A 17,200-nucleotide genomic window follows, 5' to 3' on the forward strand; every position below is an offset into this window, starting at 1 on the left:
ATTTCCTTTCTTTCGCTGTTTAATTGCATTTCTAACTAGGGGCGGATGTAGAGTGTAAGTTATGGGTTCATCTGAGCCCAGTAGCTTTGGCTGGGAGCTTGCACATGTATTAGAAAATTCACTAAATATGTATAAATAATTGCTTTCCAATCCAGTAAATCGAATGATCCTGAAGTCGAACCCATGATAAATGAGAATTGGGGAGTAATTGTTAACCTCTAATAACTCATGAACACCGTTCACAATCCCCTGAGTAATCCCAGCTTTATCTATCTTCAATTTTTTCCTTAGCCCAATCCCAAGCATCCTCAACTCTTCAGCTGGAAAAGTCAGCTCAGCTAAACTAGGCGCTATCTCTTTCTTTTTGTCCTTATCCTATTTATTCTTCAACCTTTCTTTCTTCTTCTCCTTTAAAATTTTTTCCTTCAGTTCATGAAATTTCTGTATACTGTTTCCTAAACTGAGCTGTGGGATCGGGTTTTCCGACGTGCTCCAGCTAGCGTTAAGCGTGTAGCCCATATGGAACTTGGGTAATTGATTAAGCAAAGAAACAAAAATTTGGCAACGTGAGGAAGAATTGGGATTTTCTGGGGTTGTTTCTTGGTTATTGGGGTTTTCGACGATATAATCGAGGCTGCGGAGTTTGTGGGCGATTCTTTGAATGGCGGATTCAGGTAAAGGTGAAGTATTATTAGGGGAAGTGGCGAAAACGGGAATGGACGAACTGGGAAAGAAGGTGTGTGGTGGAGAAAAAGGGAAAGGAATGGGAGGGGTAAAGGAGTGTTTTTGGAGGGTTTAGGGGAAGGTAGTTGCAGAGAGGAAGCAACATTGGGGTGACTGTCTGATGCTATCCTTACATGAGATCATCTAAGCTTGAGAATTTAGCAACCAAAAAAAAAAGAATTTAGGACCTGTTCGTCCATAAAAAAGATTTCCTTTTTTCCGAAATTCTTTTGTCCATGAAATTTTATAGATTTTTAAGATAAACTAAAAATGAGTTTTTCAAACAACAAAAAATTGGTCATTTTTTCAAAAATTTTAGAATTTTTTTTATTCCCGAATCACAAAACTGCAATATTTTTTTAAGTAAAATACATGTTCAAACATAATTTCAAATTTCAAATACTATTTTTCAACTAAAATTTACATGCTATTTTTTTCAAAAATTACAATTTTTATGTCCAAACACCTACTTCGATGTTTGCCACTGCTACCTTTAGTGTCACGACCCAAAAATCCCACCCTTGGAACCGTGATGGCGCCTAACATTTCACTTGCTAGGCAAGCCAATGCTAGAATGATTTATCCATTTTAACAGTTCAAATTAAATAATAATAAAGAACCGGGATAACTGAAATAGATTCTGAAGTAAAGAGCGGAAAACATAACAACTGAAACTTCTAATACAACCCGAATCCGGTGTCACAAGTGCACGAGCTACTAGAATACTACAAATAGAGTCTGAAATAAATACAACTATTTTGAATGAAATTAACAATAAAAGAGGAAAGAGGACGGGAACTTCAAGGTCTGCGGACGTCAGCAGATCTACCTCAAGTCTCCGAATATGATAATCCGAGCTAGTGCGCCTCCCGTACAGCTGGGATCAGTACCAAAATCTGCATATGAAGTGGAGAGTGTAGTATGAGTACAACTGACCCAATGTACTCCGTAAGTGTCGAGCCTAACCTCGACGAGGTAGTGACGAGGCTATAACAGGACACTCACGTAATTACACCTGTACAAACATAGATATATGTACCAAACAACAACAAATAGAAATTTGATATGTACAATTGGGAGGGGACATGCAAAAGGCGGACAAGATACGATAACTACAACAGGAATGACAACACAAGGCAGTCAAATAAATTATCAACCAATAAAGACGGATAAACATATGGAATAAAGATGGCACGACATCACCCTTCGTGCTTTTACTCTCAACCTTACCATGTAATGATGACATAAGTAGAATGAAATGGCACGGCATCACCCTTCGTGCTCTTACTCTCGATTTACCCATGTAACAATGAATAATTGATATAGATGGCACATCGTCACCCTTCGTGCTTTATCTCTCTTCCTCACTATGTATTAGTCAATAAATGATATAATAAAATGGCACGGTATCACCCTTCGTGCTTTAACACTCTCCCTTACCACGTAGTAATGAATATAAAAAGCCAGGAGATAAATGATGCAGAGGATGTACTTTACGTCAATAATGATTCCAAGATACCAGACCTCAACTTCCAAAATACTCAACCATCACAATTAATCCGTAAATACGGAAGGAACAATAATCTAATCTAAGCATGGATGTCATAAACTAAGAGGCAATAAATCACAAAGAAACAAGTTCTGCGACATGCTTTAACCCAACAACAACGCATAAGTACTCGTCACCTTACATATACGTTGTACCCACATACTAAACACATAGCAAATAGGCAAACAAGTCATAATCCCTCAAGTCAACCACGACACTTACCTCGCTCGGCAAACAATTTAAAGTTCAACTACGGCCTTGCCTTTCGAACAAGCTTCCAAACTAACTATATCTAGCAAATTATCAACCAAACGATTCAAAATAAGCCTTAAAAACTACCCAAGAATGAATGAAGTTAAATTTAGATCATTATTGAAAAAGTCGACAAAAGTCAACCCTCGGGCCCACTTGGTCAAAACCCAAGGTTCGGACCAAAACCCAATCATCCATTCACCCCTCACCCCGGTTATGTAATTTGTTTCGAAATCCGACCTCAATCGAGGTCTGAATTCTAATTTTACAAAAATTCTTAATTCTACTCAAGTCCCCGATTTTTCACCATGAAAATCCTAGGTTTAACAATGAAAACTTATGAAATATAATGGGTAAATGAAATGAAGTAGATTAAGGTCAGTTACCAATGAACTGAGGAAGAAAAGCTCTTGGAAAAATAGCCTCTAAGGTATTTAGGGTTGAGAATTTGAAAGAATGAGATAAAATCCCGTTTTTCCCTTCTTATGTCCAGGTGCAAACAAACCCTGCAAATATGAAAAGTCCTTCGCAAATGCAAAGATTTTACACTTCTGCTGACATCGCAATTGCGATGGTTTGTTCGTAAATGCGAACTTGGACTTCTCGCAATTGCGACTATTTTGATCGGAAATGTAAACTCTGTTGACCCAACCCCACTTTGAAATTGCAAAGTAATTGTTAGAAAATGGGAACCTGACAGAGGCACTGCAACATCGCAAATGCGAAACTAGACCTTGTAATTGCAAGGTCTCAGGCCTGCAACAGAAACAGATTTCACCAGCTATGCTTCTAAGTCTAAAACCACTGCGAAGCCTGTCCGAAACTCACCCGAGCTCTCAGGGCTTTAAACAAAACATGCACACAAGTCCAAAAATATCATACGAACTCGCTCGCGCGAACAAAACACCAAAATAACACCTAAAACTACGAAGCGGACACCAAAACGAATGAAATTTTCAATGAAACTTAAGAACTTCCAATATTTCAACCGGACGTCCGAATCATGTCAAATCAATTTCGTTTTGCACCAAAATTTGTAGACAAGTCATAAATACAGTAATAAACCTATACAAGGTTCCAGAAACAAAATCCATACCTGTTAGCAACAAAGTCAAACTTCGGTCAAACTTGTTAATTCTTTAAACCTTTAAACCTCTAGTTTTCAATAAATTGCGATAACTCGAGCTAGGGACTTCCGAATTTAATTCCGGACTTACGCCCATGTTCTAAATCACGATACGGACCCATCGGAACCTTCAAAACATTGATCGAGGTCTGTTTGCTCAAACTGTTGACCAAAGTCAATCAAAATGAGTTTTAAGGCATGATTTCATATTTTTATCAAATTTTCACATAAAAACCTTCCAGAAAAAGACACGGACTGTGCATACAAATCGAGGAAGGTTAAACGGAGCTAATCGAGGTTTTGAAACACAAAATTTAACGTTAGAACTATAAATAACCTATCGGGTCATCATATTCTCCACCTCTAAAACAAACGTTCGTCCTCGAACGAACATAGAAAAGTACCTGGACTGGTGAAAAGGTGTGGATATATACTCTGCATGTTCGACTCGAACTCCCAAGTGGTTGTCTCGATCCCCTGACCTCTTCACTACACTCGAACTGAAGGATAACTCTTAGACCTCAATTGCCGGACCTGCCGGGATAGAATAGCCACCGGCTCCTTCTCATAAGTCAAATCCTTGTCCAATTAGAATGAGCTGAAATCTAACACATGGGACGGATTACCGTGATACTTCCGGAGCATGGAAACATGAAACATTGGATGGACTACTGATAAACTAGGTGGCAATGCGAGCTTGTAGGCCACCTCACCCACTCTCTCAAGAATCTCAAAGGGTCTGATATACCTAGGGCTCAACTTGCCCTTCTTTCCGAACCTAATCACACCCTTCATGGGTGAAACCTGGAGCAACACCCTCTCTCCGACCATGAATGCAGCATCAGGAACTCTACGATCGGCATAACTCTTCTGCCTAGACTGGGTGGTGCAAAGTCGATCCTGAATAATCTTGACCTTATCCAAGGCATCATGTACCAAATATTTACCCAACAACCGAGCCTCCCCGGCTCGAACCATCCAACTGGAGAAAGGCACTGCCTCCCGTATAATGCCTCATAGGTAGCCATCTGAATGCTCAACTGGTAGTTATTGTTGTAGGCAAACTCCGCAAGGGGAAAAAACTGATCCCAAGAACCACCCAAGTCTATAACACAAGCGCGAAGCATATCCCCTAATATCTTAATAGTGCGCTCGAACTGTCTGTCCGTATGGGGATAAAATGGTGTACTCAACTCAACCTACGTGCCCAACTCACGTTGTACGACCCTCCAGAAGTGCGAGATGAACTGTGTACCTCGATCAAAAATGATAGAGACGGGCACACCGTGAAGGCGGACGATCTCGCCGATGAAGATCTCAGCCAATCACTCTGAAGAATAGGTAACTGCCACTGGAATGAAATGTGCCGACATGGTCAACCTGTCCACAATGACCCATACCGCGTCGAACTTCCTCTGAGTCTGTGGGAGTCCAACAACAAAATCCATAGTGATACGCTCCCACTTCCACTCAGGAATCTCTAACTTCTGAAGCAATCCACAAGGTCTCTGATGCTCGTACTTTACTTGGTGACAATTCAGATACCGAGCTACATATACAACTATATCGTTCTTCATCCTCCTCCACAATAATGCTGCCGTAATTCCTGATACATCTTGGCAGCACCCGGATAAATAGAATACTAGGAACTGTGGGCCTCTTCAAGGATCAACTCACGAAGCCATCTACATTGGGCACACAAATATGGCCCTACATCCTCAAAACCCCATCATCTCTAATAGTAACCTGCTTGGTACCACCGTGCCGCACTATGTCTTTAAGGACAAGCAAATGAGGATCATCATACTGCCGCTCTCTGATGCGCTCATACAAGGAAGACCGAGCTATTGTGCAAGCTAGAACACGACTCAACTATGAAACATCTAACCTCACGAACTGGTTGGCCAAAGATTGAACATCTGCAGCAAGCGGCCTCTCACTCAACTGGAATATATGCAAGGCTACCCATACTCACTGCCTTTCTACTCAAGGCATTGGCCACCACATTGGCCTTCCTGGGGTGATACAAAATGGTGACATCATAATCTTTCAACAACTCCAACCACCTCTTGTGCCTCAAATTGAGATCCTTTTGGTTGAATAAATACTGCAGACTCTGATGCTCTGTGAATACCTCGTACGACACGCCGTAAAGATAGTGCCTCCAAATCTTCAGCGCATGAACAATGGCTGCCAACTCTAAGTCATGAAAATGGTAATTCTTCTCATGAACCTTCAATTGTCGCGATGCGTATGCAATCACCCTGCCATCCTACATCAATACTGCACCGATCCCAATACGAGATGCATTACAATACACCGTGTAAGATCCCAAACCGATAGGCAACACCAACACTGGCGTCGTAGTCAAATCAGTTTTGAGCTTCTGAAAGCTCAACTCACACTCGTCCAACCATCTGAACGGGGCACAATTCTGGGTCAATCTAGTGAACAGGGCTGCTATAGATGAATACCCCTCCACAAACAAGCGATAATAACCCGCCAAACCTAGGAAACTCTGGATCTCTGTAGCTCAAGTAGGTCTAGGCCAGTTCTGAACTGCCTCAATCTTCTTAGGTTCCATCTTTATGCCTTGTACAACTACAACATGTCCCAAAAAGGCGACCGAGTTTAACCAAAACTCACACTTTGAATTTTTGGCATATAACCGTCTATCTCTCAGAGTTTGGAGTACAATCCGAAGATACTGCTCATGCTCCTCTCAATTGCGGGAGTAGATCAAGATATCATCAATGAATACAATCACAAAAGAATCCAAGTAGGGCTTGGACACCCGGTTCATCAAGTCCATGAATGTTGTTGGGGCATTTGTCAACCCAAATGACATCACTAGGAACTCATAATGCCCATATCGACTCTGAAAGGCCGTCTTAGGGACATCATATGTCCTAATACTCAACTGATGGTAGCCAAACCTCAATCAATTTTTGAAAATACTTTGGCACCCTGAAGCTGATCAAATAAGTCATCAATCCTCGATAGTAGATACTTGTTCTTGATAGTGACTTTGTTCAACTGTCGATAGTCCATACACATCCGCATCGACCCATCCTTCTTCTTCACGAACAACACGAGCGCACCCCAAGGCGAGACACTAGGTCTAGTGAAGCCTTTATCAAGCAAATCTTGCAACTACTCCTTCAACTCTGGCGGGGCCATACGGTATGGAGGAATAGAAATGGGCTGAGTGCCTGGAGCCAAATCAATATCCCCGTCGGGTGGCATCTTCGGTAGGTCTACATGAAACACCTTTGGAAACTCACAAAAACCTGGTACTGAATCCATGGATGGAACCTCCACAATAGAATCACAGACATAGGCCAAATAGGCTAAACACCCCTTCTCGACCATACATCGAGCTTTTCACATAAGAAATAACTCTGCTGGTAGAGTGGCTAGGAGTCCCCCTCCACTCTGGTCGAGGAAAACGTGGCTTGGCTAAGGTCACCATCTTGGCGTGAAAGTTCAATATAGCATGATAAGGTGACAACTAATCCATATCCAAGATGACATCAACATCTAACATATCAAGAAGTATGAGGTCTACACTAGTCTCAAGACTCCCAATAGTAACCACACACAAACGGTAGACACAATCTACAACAATAGAGTCTCCCACAGGCATGGACACATACACGGGAGCACTCAAAGAATCACGAGGCACAACCAGATAAGAAGCAAAATAGGATGACACGTAGGAATAAGTAGATCCCAGATCAAATAAAACTGAAGCATCTATATGGCAAACTGGAACAATACATGTGATAATGGTATCAGATGACTCGGCCTCAGGCCTAGATGGGAAAATCATAGCATAGGAGCTGGGCCACACCACTCTCAACTACATCTTTGGGACGGCCTCGAGCTGGCTGGCCTCCACCTCTAACGGCCTGACCTCCATCTCTAATGGTTTGACCTCCACCTCTGGTTGCCTGACTCCTGCCTCTAGCTAGCTGAGCAGGCGGTGGAGCAACCGGTGCCGTAATCATGGCACGATAACCCTGCTACTGCATGTTGCCTTGTGACCGGGGGGAAAATCTAGTAATGTGCCTCCGATCACCACAAGTATAACAAGATCTTGGCTGCCGTGACTGCTGACCTTGGAACTGGACCTGAGGACATGGATAACCACTCTGAAAGCTCTGTATTGGAGGTATGTTGATAGGAGCTGGTGGTGCACTATAGGCTGGCTGTCCAAAATGAGGCATGTAAGGACTACAGCTCTCTAAAACACTGTGAGATGCCTGAAGCGCTAAATGAAATAGTCTGGGAGGATGGACTCTACCAAAATCACCCCTACCTCTAGATGAGGCACCACTGAAACTACCAGAATGATGGGTCCTTTTATCTGACACCGACCCTCTCTCCTGAACACGAACCAACTCGATACGTCTAGCAATCTCAACGGCCGTCTGGAAGGAAATATCACTCACTGTCTCCTTGGCCATCTGAAGCCTGAGAGTGTATGTGAGTCCATCAATAAATCTCCTCACTCGCTCCTTCTCTCTAGGAAGCAAGATAATGGTATGGTGGGGTAAGTCCACAGATCGAGTCTCGTACTAGGTGACAGTCATACCACCCTGCTGAAGTCGCTCAAGCTGCCTGCGATACTCCTCTTTCAGGGTGACGGGGATGAACTTCTCTATAAATTGCTATAAGAACTGATCCCAAGTAAGTGCAGGCGACCCAGCTGGTCTAGTCAATATATAATCTCTCAACCATCGTCGGGCGAAACCAATCACCTGAAAAGCTGCAAAATCGATCCCATCGGTGTCGACCATACCCATGTTCCACAACACCTCGTGGCAACGATCCAGAAAATCATGTGGGTTCTCATAGGGTGCACTACTAAAATGAACAAGAAAGAGCTTGGTGAACTTATCCAACCTCAACATAGCCTCAGAAGATAAAGCAGGCATATCAGCGGGTTGTGCCGCAACAACCGGCTGACACTACAAGAATTCAACCTTCTTGTGGCGACCTAAGTCGCTGCAAAATCTATGAACGTCGCTGCTAAAACTTATTAGTGACGACTTTCGTATTGCTGCAGGTACAACCGTAACTAAATGTTATTTGCGGCGATATTTACTAGTCGCCACAAAAACTACCCCATTTGTAGCGATCTCGTCGCCACAAAAAGTATACAAATACGCTACAACAAATAATTTCACAAGAATAAATTTTAATTGGGTCGCCACTGTATGTGAGCTTTAGCTGCGACTACCATCACTACAAAACAATATATGTTTAGTGGCAACTTTTTGGTGCCACAAAAAGTGGTAAATCCACGAAAATTTAATGTCTTTTTGTTGCGACCTCAGTCGTTACAAAACAAAGAAACCAACAGTGTGAACAAATTTTGTCGCCACTAATACCTATTTTCTCAACAACTATATTGACCATAATTATATACATTTTCAGTAGCAACATGTTAATCTAAAATTTAATATAGGGATACTCATATGATTTTCAAACAATATTAAAAGTATTCAATAATATGTAACAAACATCAAAACAATTTCTCAAACCGAATATTATAAATATTTCAATCACTAAAATAGCAATTACATATATGCTACACGGCACTTCATTGTGCACTGACATTGCTCCTTGGTGGACGACATCCTTGGTCGATTACTTAAATAGAAATTACATATATACTACATGACACTTCATTGTGCATTGACATTGTATGCATATACGACATGTGACCCAAAAAAAAGACAAAATATTAAGTGCCTTGTAATTGCTCCTTGGTGTAGGACATCCTTGATAAGCACTACTGGTTAAGAAGTACCATGTCCTTGCTAGAAGAAAGCAGAAAGCAATGGAAGGAACATAATAAAATTTATTATATCTAAAATATGCATAGACAAATAAAGTACAAGCTTTGAGTGGGAAATGATATACATGCAGTCCTAGAGAATGAGAGTATACTGCAGCATATGTTTCATGTGGCATAGGAAAGGATCTTGACAAAGCAAGGAATAAAATCTTAAGAAACAAGAGTTATAGTTTATGATACATACCTTTAAAGATTCAAGGAAAAACTGTGACCAAATGGACTGACATATATGCCCTAAAAACATTCATTTCACGGGAGGTTCTTCATATACAATTATAGCCACAAGAAGCAACCAAAACACTAGGTGGTTCCATAAGATTAAGCTAACATCCAGTTGCATTAGAAATCTTCACTAATTAACTACGATTGAAGCAAACTGGATGGCATTTGGAACTTGTTCAACCAATTCAAAGACTTAATGTAGGAGCACCTTCTATATGAGATAGCAGTTTAAAACTAGGATTTATAGGAAATAAGAAACCATGTCAGTAAGGTGAACTATAGCAGGTGACTTGATAAAATCTACCCATTTTATCCAAATAGGCAAGTCTACTACTATTTTGACTAGTTCTACTATTTCAATACACATCCCTATCAGGATTAGGCCAATGTATGCAAGGGGAACAACTTACATAACAAATCAAATAGAAATAAAAGGCAACTGAGAACAAAATAATAATACTAATTATAACTAAAGAAGATGCAACAAATTTTAGGAAAGCCTCCTCGCGGACTTTCAAATTTGACTAACCTTTCCGAGGAATCTAAAAGGGGGGGAAAAGAAAAAGAGAATCCAAGAGAATAGAATCTAAATGACAGTTCATACAATTTTCATGACTCGCAAGAAAACAAAAGTATCTAAAAGGGCTAGTGATCTTAACGTCTTCCTATTCAAAAGTTCTAAAAGAGAAGAAAACATATAAGCATTAAAAAAAAGTAAAAGTTCAATAATGTAACACTAAGGTAGTGCTAAAAGAGGCACGAGATGTACGGTTCTTAGAGAAAGGTAATGTAACACTAAGGTAGTGCTAAAGGTAATATTCAACCAATTATAAATAAGGGTTGAGAGTAAGAAATCCCGGATAGGCACAATGTAAGCTATAATTACAACAGTTTAATCTAGATAATGTCAACTCAATAAACCAATGAAAACAATGATGTTGCAACAGATAAGTAAATGAATGACAATCAATTAAGACATAACAAATAGTACGGTGCTCTCTAGTACCCGCTTCGGCGTGCAACCCGCTCTATTTATTTATCGTCGACGGCGCTCACTGGGGTTTGGAGACTCCGGGAGGGCCCCCTTACGGCCCAAGCGCAATATCAAGCCATCTCGTGGCATCCATTAGGCCCTAAGCCTCATATCAATATCAATATAATACTGCTGCGGTGCGCAGCCCGATCCCATACTCAGTCCAGAATCATATAAGCCCCTCGGGCACAATAATATAGAAATATTCAGCCCAAACTTCATTAGAAATATTATTTAAGTTCTAAGTTTTGAGAAAAAGTGGCTGAGTTTGCAAAACAGTACTAAATACTAGGACTGAGTTCAATTGTCTGAAAATATGGTAAGAAACCAGTAAAAACAATCCCTGAAGGATTCAATCAGTTGGCACGAGGCCAAATTATGACAATTAATCCATTTTTATAAGGATCTCACTAAGCTTCAATCAATTAGATAGTAATTTTATTAAGCGGGACGGACCAAGTCACGATCCCCGACGGTGCTCTACCCTACGCTCGTTATCCGGCGTGCAAGTCACCTCAACATAGCACTACAATGTGCAAATTCGGGGTTTCAAACCCTCAACACAGCAGTTACATCTATTACTAACCTCAAGCCGGCCAAAATCCTAGCTCGCTATGCCCTTGCCTCTCAAATCGACCTCCTCGCGTGTCGAATCTGACCAAAACCACAACGAATACGTCACATTATGCTATAGCATCAATACCCAATCGAAAATAATCGAAAAATGTCAATAATCCCGAAATTGACAAAACCCGAGCCCCGGGCCCACTTCTCGAAACTCAGAAATTTTTACAGAAAAGTGTTCTTCATCTTCTACCGATTCCGTACATATAAAGAACACCAAAATCGGAGTCCGTTTGACTCCTCAAATCGACCCCTAAAGGTCTCATAATCTCAGGCCCCAAAATCCTATTTTTCTACTGTTTTTCATGAATTAAAGGCTGGGATTATGGTCTATAATCACCCATAAACGAGTTTTAATAATCCAATCACTTACCTCTGTGATACCCACTGATTTCCTCTCTTAAAAATCGCCTCAGAAGCTTCTTCCCGTTCAAAAATTGGAAGAAAACTCGACCTGCTCATTATAGGTATACTGTTCACGCGTTTTACTGCTCCCAATGGATTCCTTGTGAAATTCTAATGAATTTAGGCTTTTGAATCACTCAATTTGACCTTATAATGAAGGAGATATGTAGGTTTTAAGATTTGCAAATAGTGCAGGTTTTTAATACGCCGTCAGGGGCAATTTCGTCATTAACCTGAAAATCTGGGCAACCTTGGTAAAATGGCCATAAAATCCTCATACGATGTCCAAATTCGACGATTCTTTTTGCTACGGGTCTGTAATTACGATACGGATCTAATGCTTCATTCAAAACAGTAATCGGAGCTCATTTGTTCAATATGATATCATTTATGCTTGAAGAAACGACGTCGAAGCATAAGAAAAACGAGCACAACGCAGCCCAAACCTATCCGAAACTCACCCAAGCTCCTCGGGACCGCATACGAACATACTAACACGTCACATATGATCATTCAAACTTAGTTGCACTCTCAAAACACCAAAACTAACATCAAAACACCAAATTTACATCGGATTCAAGCCTAAGTTCTTCTAAAACTTCCGAAACACGCATTTGATAAAAAACCCAACCAAATCACCTCCGAATAACCTGAAATTTTGCACACACATCCCAAATCACCTAACGAAGCTACAGCAACTCTCGGAATTCCATTCCGACCCTCGGATCAAAATCTCACCTATCAACCGGAATTCGCCAAAATACTAACTTCGCCAATTCAAGCCTAATTCTACATCGGACCTCCAAAATCACTTCCGATCACACTCCTAAGTCACAAATCATCCCCCAAAGCTAACCGAATCGTTGGAATCCACATCCAAGACATCTAACTCATAGGACAACATCCGATTGACTTTTCCAAAACAAGCCTTCCTTAAAGAGACTAAGTGTCTCATTTCCTTCCAAAAATCAACCCAATTCAACTCGTTCATACAAGACACTGATAATAAAGCATAACGAAGCAGGAAATGGGGGAAACAGAGTGGTTCTCATGAGACAACGGGTCGGGTCGTCACATGCATCCTCTTGTCCTCTTCTAGATTAATCATCTTCTATATTCGCGTGTTCATGCTCCTCTTCCAATTTTCTTTTTCAAATCATCTTCCATATTCCTTCGCAACTCGGCAGCCATTTGTTCACGTTCTTCTTGCAACTTCCGATCCATAGCGGCTTGCATCTCTTGACGCATAACCTCCATAGCAGATGAGACGCTAGCCTCTATGTTTGCCTGCTGCATGTGACTCTTTTTGGGAGGCATCTTTCCATACCCTTTTCCACGAACATAGCATGTTCTCTCACCAAGAACTGAGGATAAAATTTCATCTCTAGTCATGGGATGCTCGATCTCTTCAGATTGTTGCTGAGTGACAAGTTCTTGGAGTTGACCCTGCAATTATGCACAATCATTTACACCAAACATAATACAACATATTAAAAGTAACTTACAGAATACAAAAAGATAATAAGTCTATTATTTTAGAGAATTACATGAATTTATTCTGAATGTGGATCCAACGACACTCGTTCTCCTGTTGTATTTTTATGTGTATGTTGGACCTCCCAAACTTTATCTGGTGTGTTTATTTCTCCAGAAATAGGATTTCTCTGTAATATTGTTTCAGAGAAAACATATATAAGAAAATATATAAATAACAAAGAAGCATATGTGATCATAGGAAAATAAATGTATTTTCACCGTAGATTCCTCTACTTCTGCAAAAGACCTTGTACCACAAGCATGCTTAGTGATTTGCTTTTCCCTATTTTTTTTGTTCCTCTCACTTACAGCTGTACTAAGTCAATAGTACTATAATTAGAGTGCGAATGCTGAGTCGAGCTTTCCATGCTCTAAAAAGCCTTTGCATAGCGCTGATAACAAAGGCTTGCATTCTATGCTCTCGCAGCCCGTTGGAAACTTCAGATTTATCCTGAAAACAAAAGTAATTTATATTTTATATACTAACCACATAAATAGATCTTGCCATCTAAAGTCAATACAATTGTAAAATTAATTTATTACCTTGACCTTCAACCACATTGCTTCTCCATGTTTCAAAACAATCTTTTGCCAATCCCATTCCGGAACGATATAGTGCCCCTCATGATCAAACCACAGTAATTAACAATATCTCTAGCCCCAAAACCTACTGCTCTATCAATGTCATCTGGAATCCTAATTTTAATTTTTCCACCACACTTAGTTTTTATATATATACTTTTAGATTTATATTTCCCTCTTCCTCTTGCAAGAAACTGCAAAGTAAAAAAAAACATATACCATCACTAGTAGTTTTAGTATTTAGGCACAACCAGTAAAGAGAATTTTCATGAAACCCAAAAAACCAAAAAACTAACTTGCACATTTTCAACTTTCGGAGAGTAATGTATGCTGTCTGCTACATTCCATGATGATTTTGTTTCTACAGAAGGCCTTTGGAGAGGATTACCAAATATCCGTCCTGTCTGTATGGGTCTTTGACTCGGGTTACATGATTGTCCTGTCTCTAGAGATGCCTCAGTAATCCCTATTGGATGTATGCGTGGCTGAGACGCCGCTACAGAATTGCTAGGTCCTTGAATATTGCCACCACTATAGCGTGTCCTGCCTCTCCCACTTTTACCTCGTCCAGTTCCTTTCATTTCCGGCAACATCAAATAAAAAGGAAGGGACTGATCAAACTAGAGAAAAAATTAATTGATAAAGCAGAGAATTCATAAATTCTCTGAAAATATTGGAGTAACGCATTGATTTTACTTCACCACTGATTCTATTATGAAATTAAAGCTTCAGGCATCACAAAATACAATCATTCCGACATGCATCTATTTTGGTGTACCCCAAGCCTAGGTCACAAAGAACTTTCTTTGCTTCATAGAAAGAATTTGGCACAAATGACCCCTCGGAAAGAACTTCTTTAAATAAGAATGATCGCTTATGATAAAAGCTTGAATAAAAGTAGCTATTACGACTAGGATACACATACAGCAACTCATTTCTTACCATGTTCCCTTATTCAGCAAAGTATTTAATTTCCTGAAGAGCATATATTGCCACAAATCTTCTTCCAATATTTTAACTCTACCTTCTGTTTAAATATCAAATCATATGGCAAAAAGACTCATTCACTAATTTTAAGAAAGCATATAAGAACATAAAAAGAATGAAATATTGTCAGATTGAGGTTCGAACAAAAATAAAGAGAAACATAGAAAAATAAAACTGACCTCAGATTGAAGGTTCGAACAAAACCCAGATAAATATTGTCAAAAAAAATTGGAAATCCACATAACCATATAAGAACATGAAAAGAATGAAATACCAAAAATGCAATCACAATAACAACACCAAAGGGTCTTTCAAGAAGAAACTTTCACTAACCCAGAAAAATATATAGTTGAGAGTTCAGTCAAAACTTAGAATCAGCAAATAACAACACTTAGATGACACAATCTGCACGAATTCCTGTAAATATTCAAATGGGTCAAAGAAATTTGAGATGAAATATGAGAATACAAATGTAAAAATATTAAAATAATAATTATTGCTAGCTGCATGTTAAAAATTTTGCCTTCTAGAATCATTATAAAGAACCCCAAATATAAAATTTTCCCTTAATACTTGCTGTATTTGAAAATCCTAAGAAAACCCAACATGCTTTCGTATAACTCAAAAGAAAAATAAAAGTATTTAGGGATTTGAACACATACATGATTTGAGCTTTTGGGTCAGTAACTGGAAGCAGAGAAACGGATCAGCCAACATAGTTCTTCCTTTGTAGTTGAGAAATGGAGCATCTATATGAGATTCACATTTTGTGATTTTAGGGATTTTGAGCAGAATAGGGGAAAGTAGTGAGTTTTAGAAGAAAGAGGGTTTCTAGCGAGAGGAACAATAAAATTGAGAAATGAAGGGGAAAGCAAGAATTTTGTTCTTTTAAGACCTTCCGTCGTTTTAATTGTTATGCGACTCTTTTTTTTTTCTTTTAAAATTAAAATAACAAAGAAATAGAGGCGACCCAGTCGCTCCAAAAGTATTTAGCGGCGACTTTATCAAAGTCGCCACAAAATCCGTGGAGCCAAAATTTTTCTTTCGCGGGAATGAAATATTTCAGCCTTTAGTTGCAGATATCAGAGGCGACCTAAAAAAGACACAACTAAATATTGTCATTTTGTAGCGATATTTAAAGTCGCCGCTAAAACTATAACTTTATATGTTGCCACAATAAGTTCAGTTTCTTGTAGTGTGAACTACCCCAATTGGCGAGGCTGCAGGAGTCTGAAACTGGGGAGCCACCTGCTCTGGGGTGTGAGTAGGGGAAGTCTGTGCTCCTACCCCAGCCCGAGAGACGGCAGGTGCCACCAGGAATGTACCGGTACCGACTTGAGCCACACTCTCCAAAAGGCTCACCAAATGGGCTAGAGTATCCTGAAACAATGAAGTGGCTATGAACCCCTTCGGGAGTTAAGTTGGCCCAACATTTACAGTCTGGGTTGGAACATCCTCATCAAAATCTACCTAAGGCTCCACTGTTGGTGCTGCTACGCGAGCTCTAGGCTGAGCTCTACCTCTGCCTCTGCCTCTGCCACGACCTCGGCCTCGACCTCTGCCACTAGTCATAGCTGCTACAGGGGGCTCCAGCTCCTGCCCGACGGTAGATGCAGTACATGTTTTCACCATCTGCGAGAGAAATAAAATAGAAGGGTTCAATCATCAGTGATAAAATAAAATCGAACGATAAAGTAAGAAAGAAGTGACATTTTTCCTAAACTCCATAGCCTCTAGAATGATAAGAATATATGTCTCTGTACCGATCATCCAAACTCTACTAAGCTTGAGCATGACTCGTGAGACCTAGGCAACCTAGTGCTTTGATACCAACTTGTCACGATCTGAAAATTCCACCATCGGGACCGTGATGGCGCCTAAAATTTCACTTGCTAGGCAAGCCAACATTAGAATAACTTATCAATTATTAACAGTTACAATTAAATAATAATAAAAAATCGAGATAACTGAAATAGATTCTGAAGTAAAGAGCGGAAACATAACAACTGAAATCTCTAATACAACCCGAATCTGGTGTCACAAGTGCACGGCTACTAGAATACTACAAATAGAGTCTGAAATAAATACAATTATTTCGAATGAAATGAACAGTAAAAGAAAAAAGAGGACGAGGACTTTAAGGTCTGTGGACATTAGCAAATCTACCTCAAGTCTCCGAATGTGATAATCCGAGCTAGTGCGCCTCACGTACAGCTGGGATCGGTACCAAAATCTGCACAAGAAGTGCAGAGTGTGGTATGAGTACAACCGACTCAATATACTCCGTAAGTGTCG

The 17,200-nt window shown here is 40.1% G+C and overlaps 1 pseudogene; it reads right to left on the reverse strand.

The window, feature by feature from the left end:
- LOC109208591 overlaps positions 1 to 7,660 on the reverse strand; it is a 32,668-nt pseudogene extending 25,008 nt beyond the window's left edge.
- Between the last annotated feature and the right edge of the window lie 9,540 nt (positions 7,661 to 17,200).

The sequence above is a fragment of the Nicotiana attenuata genome, unplaced genomic scaffold, assembly GCF_001879085.1.
Source record: "Nicotiana attenuata strain UT unplaced genomic scaffold, NIATTr2, whole genome shotgun sequence".
NCBI classification, from domain to species: domain Eukaryota; kingdom Viridiplantae; phylum Streptophyta; class Magnoliopsida; order Solanales; family Solanaceae; genus Nicotiana; species Nicotiana attenuata.